Below are 5,845 nucleotides of genomic sequence, written 5' to 3'. Positions count from 1 at the left end.
AAAGTTTTTGAGACCCTGCTTCAAATTTTTTAATCAAAATATACTTTAGTTACTCGAATTCCAATTCTATAGCATTTTATTGGAAAGGAAAGATGAAAACATTCTTAGATACAGACATTTACAGTGTATTTGGCTAAATGCAAAACTGGTCACTCTACTAGGATTTAATGAATAAACTTTAGGCTAAATTTGAAATATCTGATGAGGCCAAGTTCCTGATAAATTATTACTAGTGGAATCTTTATGAACTAAAGGCACTATCCCTTCCTGTAGCTATCATTTATTCTTTATTACTGTCTTAAATTAATCCAAAGAAACTGAGGTCATGCCAAATTAAGCAATCCAAGATAATTCTCGAAGAAAAATGAAACAAAAATAAGAAGTAGAATCAAAGTACACACATTTACTATTTTTTTTTTAGTAATCCTTCAGTCTCACTCTTTAATTAAAGATTCAGTCATAGTATTTTCCAAGTGCTCTCCATGTATCAGTTTTTGTGCTTAGTAGGAGGAATGCACAGGTGAAGGCAGAAGGGTCCATGTAAAATGGTGCTTTCTTTCTGGTTGGTGAAGAGAGGTATTAGAAAACTAGCAAGTAATCAGAATGATTCCCTAAAACGGTAAGTGACTTGAAGGAAATAATAGAATGGGAAATACCTATAGGATAGGAAGTAAGCTGATGGGTCTGCTTTACATAAAATGGCCAAAAAAAGGCCCTACTGAGAGATACTACTTCAGGTGTTGAAGAATTAGAATTTAACTGGTTCACAACACTGGATGCAGGAGAAAGAACTTAGCCTTATAGCTTCCTCAAAATAAATTAACCTTTTATGAAAGGCTAGGATATGAAAGCAAATAGCTTTTCCTTTATATCCAGAATGCCATTTCAGTTCTTTCAGTACCTGTATGAAGATTCAAAAGACAATAACAAACTAGAAAAATGGGGAAGAGCTTGATATTTTTGGAGGTTAATAAAGTTTGGTCTTTACATTGTTTTCCTTTTAAGTGTCATTTTTACACACACAAAAAAAACTTGTTATACTCTGCGAAGAGTGATTCTGAATATGGTATTTCTGTGTCATTAAATTTTTTTAAGTTTAGCTTTAAAATAATTGGCTCCTTTTGCTTCATATCCTACCTAGTTGTTCTGAACATTGTTCATCTTTTGAACTGAATGGAAATTTGTTTCTTTAATAACTGACTATGAGCAAACTCAAAAGTATTCTTAAATACTTAATGGATTTACAAGCTCAAGTGGCTTCACAATAACTAAATGATTTGTCACAACTTTCTCCCTCCTCCCAACTCTCTCTCTCTCCAGAATTTCTTAGATTCTCTCTGTTCAAGGAAGCCCTTATAAGTCTTCTACTAAATACAATCTTCAGTCTCAGTACTGTTCTTAAACTGTTCCAGGTAGAGGCTCATTGTCTTCTGTTTTTTTTTCTTTTAAATCACTGAAAATGAAAATGATAGGTTCTCCTCTAATGGTGCATTTCTAACACAAGAGCCTTTCTTTGTAAAAGCAAATAGAAAATTTAGTTTTATAACTTTAGTTTTGGAATGACCACCCAAAGTTCAAAGGGGTGAGAAATTCTTTCAGTATCTGTGATCCCAGCAGCCTTAAGAAAACCTAACAAGTCTTGGGAGTTCTGGCCTTTGTTGGTCTTGTGTGGTATAGGTAGATCAGGAATGGAGAAGGAACTTTGGTAGAGGCAGCCCAGCCATCACCATGGCTCTGAACTCCTATTCACATACCAAACAGATAAAGTGAGAGGTTGGGCTGGCATAGAAGCAGTTCTTTCCTCATCATCACTAGCTTGGTATCCTTGCCAAGGGTTTCCTTGCCAGGAGATAGCTCAGTTACCATGAGCTCCTTGAAGTGTTCCTTGGCAGTCCTGAGTGAATCTGAAGTGTGATTTCATGCCTTTGCTTTTCTTCAGCTTGTGCTTGGCTGTGGTTTTGAAAATTAACTATGAATTTTTAATAGATTGTTCATATTTTGCATATTATTTGAACTCTATAGGGACTAGGACATTATCTTTTACATATTCCTTAATATTAACAAAACAAAATTTTTGCCTTATGAAATGTACTTTTTCTTCCTTATATAGAGCAGTATGTGAGTGGGAAGATGCTTGAATTGTTCCTGCTTCTCCTTGCCAGAAGAAAATAAAAGTATGTCTTCTACAATCCCTTTCTTATGTTATTTGAGGCTATCAAAATGCCAGCTGGTGGCTTCTTTTCTTGTTGAATACAATGCAACCTAAATATCCTCTTCTTTCACAAAAAGGAGCTAAATCAGAGTGGATTTGCTTCTTGTATCTAAAGGTTAAAGGCCAAGGGATAAAATGTGCATAGTATTTTGTGTGTGTGTGCTGTGACTGCTAGAGGATTTATAGGGATGAAATATAGGTTAGTTTTATAATTTTGTTTTTTTAAATGAATGTTTTTTGAGATACCGAGATTCTTAGATTTTGGGTTATTGTATTAATAAGATCCAGAAAATTAGTTATAGGAAAAACATACTTAACAACTTATTTGAGCTCACAGATATTAAATATATTGTGGAAAAACAGTTGAATGGATAAAGCGTAGTACATCCAAATAATGAAATATTATTCATCCCTAAAAAGATACGAGCTATCAAGCCATGAAAAAACATGGAGAAATCTCATATGCCTATTACAAAATGAAAGAAACCCATCTGAAAGGCCGAATACTCTATTATTCCAATTATATGACATTCTAGAAAAGGTAAAACTATGGAAAAAGTAGAAAGATCAGTGGTTTTTAGAAGTTGAGAGGGAGGGATGGGTAGGCAGAGAATAGAGGACTTTTAGGGCAGTGAAAATACTGTTATGAGACCTTAAGGATGGATACAAATTATACATTTAGCCAAACCCATAGAATGAACAACACCAAGAGTGAACCCTAATGTAAACTATGGTTCATCAATTATAAGAAAATCACCCGAGGATCCCTGGGTGGCTCAGTGGTTTGGTGCCTGCCTTTGGCCCAGGGCGCGATCCTGGAGTCCCGGGATCGAGTCCCACGTCCGGCTTCTGGCATGGAGCCTGCTTCTCCCTCTGCCTGTCTCTGCTTCTCTCCCTCTCTGTCTATTATAAATAAATAAATAAATCTTAAAAAAAAAAAAAAAAAAGAAAATGACCCACTTTGGTGGGGAATATTGACAATGGGGGAGGCTGTGTATACATAGGTACAGGGAATATTTGGGAAATATCTGTGCCTTCTTCTAAATTTTACTTGAATTTAAAATTGAATTTTAAATTGCTGTAAAATATAAAGTCTTGATTAGAAAAAACATGATAATCTATTATTCTTTTTATCTTAAAATTTTAACAAATTAAAAATATTTCAAAATCCTGGTATTTTAATTTTTAATTTAAAAAAATCAGAGAAAAATAATCCAAAAATTTTGTGCTGGGAAGGGTAAATGTTTATCCCACTCTCCACTCCTGCCTGTGCAACTCCCTATCTGTCTCTTTTCCCTCCTCCTCCCCCTAGATTAGTCAGTGTCTGGGAAAATTTGGCAGAAGTACTAATCCTAAAAGGTAAGAGCTATGCCCTACTACCCCTTGTTCTGCTCCTCATGCACAGATTGATTAGGTTAAGTCTGGCTGAGGGCACTTCTTGTCAATTGTCACTCTCCATATTCAAGCCTAACCCTGATAGAATGCTAAACCCCAAGATTTTGGGTTTCAAGTTGCCAGAGTGCAATCTCTTTCTTTTAATAAGAAGCACAAATTTCTTTTGAAAGCCGCCCTCCTCCATTATCATTGGTTGATGGAACTGATCTTATTCCCAACATTGGACAGCGAGGTAAGGGGAGCCTCTATGGGCTTAATCCAATAAATAGTCTACCTTCCCAGTCACGGGACTGGTTCAGAGATGGGCATGTGACCCAGTTAGAAGTATAAGATACAAGAGACTATTTTTGGAGCTTCTGGGAAAAACTAGATGGGGTCTTCCTTCTGCTGAATGTGGGAGTGCAAAAACAAAGGGTCAGAGCCATGCTGCCTTTTTGCTAGCCAAGAGATCCACCCTGAGGAGGAAGTTTACTCCCAGAGGAAAGCACAGCTGAGACACGCAGAGAAACCAACTCTTGATGACATTGTTTCAATAACTGCATCAAATCACAGCTGAAGGAAGCACTAGCACTGAATCTTCATGTTATTGGCCTGCACATTTCCTATTTTTCTCTAAGTCATTTGAGCTCAGTTTTGTTCCTTGCAACACACAGTGTACTGAAGGTCTGTGGAGCCCTTGTAGCTAATAGCTAATCTCTGGCTCGTCCAATGCCCTCTGCTCCCACCATTTGAACAGTATGCTTGCCAAGAATCTGCTGTGATTCTTCCCAAACTTGTTTAAGGAAGTTGTAATTCTATGTAGTAATTACACAAGCTAATTAAATATTAAATAAACTAATAAAATATGAGTATGAAAAGAAAGTTATCATATATACAAAAACTAAGTTTAATATTTTGAGAAGCCTCATAAAAAGTCATATAAAAAAGTTATCTAATTTAAAATGAATAAGAACAAGAGTTTGTAAGAAAACTAAATGAAACTAGTAAGATTTTGAGCTTAGTTTGTTTTGCAGATGTCTTAAATTCTCATTCCATGTTAAAGAATCACAGAGAGCCTGTAAAGGTGAATCCACCGGGGCTGGCTGGGGAAAAGGAGGAAGCTTGCTCCAGAAGGAACTGTCTGAGGGATCATAGGGATTTCTAAATGTGGGAAAAGGGAATAAATCATTTGGTGAAGTCAACTGTACCTACTTCTTTATAGGTCTAAAGAAAGAGCAAAGCTTTTATATAACAGGAATCCTGTTCTTCAGGGATACCAAAAGGAAATTTTTATTTATTTATTTATTTATTTATTTATTTATTTATTTATTTATTTTAAAAGGAATTTTTTTAAAAGGCTTTTATTTATTCATGAGAGACACGGAGGGTGGGGGGCTGGCAGAGACAGACAGAGAGCGAGGAAGAAGCAGGCTCCATTCAGGGACCCCGTTGCGGGACTCAATCCAGGATCACACCATGGGCCGAAGGCAGGCACTAAACTGCCCAGGGATCCCCCCAAAAGGAAATTTTTAAGTCATTTTTGGTGCAACCTAGCTGGAAATTAGCATGTAATTGTTTGAGCCTTGCTGATTAAAAGTTTAACCTTCAAAAAAAAAAAAAAAAGAATCACAGAGAGGCATTTTGAATTTGGTTAGTTCTAGAAAGGTGAATTGAAGCTCCTCCAATCAGCAGACTCCTATATAAAGAAAAAGCTTTGTTCCTACATCAACTGATTGGCCAATGAATGCATTTTCATAAACTTTAAGTTAAAAAATTAATTATTACTTAATGCTTTCATACTTTAGCCAGTATTTTTGGCTAATTGACTATTACAGGTTTTAAAATTCTATGAGATCAGAGGAATTTTACTGTTCTTAAGTGGAAGATGAGACAGGGTGTGTATGGGAAAGTGACATTAAGAAAGTGAAGTTTAGGGCAGCCCCGGTGGCCCAGGGGTTTAGTGCCGCCCGCAGCCCGCAGTGTGATCCTGGAGACCCCGATCGAGTCCCACATCGGGCTCCCTGCATGGAGCCTGCTTCTCCCTCTGCCTGTGTCTATGCATATCTCTCTCCCTCTGTGTCTCATGAATAATAAATAAAATCTTTAAAAAAAAAAAAAAGAAAGTGAAGCTTAAACTCAGGAGATGAATGTGCACATGTCACAGGCAAGGCCGATGGGATTGTGGGAAGGAAGAGCTGTGAGTTAAAACATCAAGTTTGAGATATCCTCTTGTGTCTTTGATATAGGAAATCTTTAGTA

The 5,845-nt window shown here is 36.5% G+C and overlaps 1 non-coding gene across 1 annotated transcript; it reads left to right on the top strand.

Moving 5' to 3' along the window:
* Window positions 1-4,612: 4,612 nt before the first annotated feature.
* LOC119867883 lies at window positions 4,613-4,736 on the top strand. Its single transcript, XR_005384930.1, has one exon. It is a non-coding gene; the product is annotated as a small nucleolar RNA SNORD22 (small nucleolar RNA).
* Window positions 4,737-5,845: the final 1,109 nt, after the last annotated feature.

This window comes from Canis lupus, chromosome 36, assembly GCF_011100685.1.
Source record: "Canis lupus familiaris isolate Mischka breed German Shepherd chromosome 36, alternate assembly UU_Cfam_GSD_1.0, whole genome shotgun sequence".
Lineage (NCBI taxonomy): Eukaryota > Metazoa > Chordata > Mammalia > Carnivora > Canidae > Canis > Canis lupus.
This window is presented reverse-complemented; position numbering and strand designations above follow the sequence as displayed.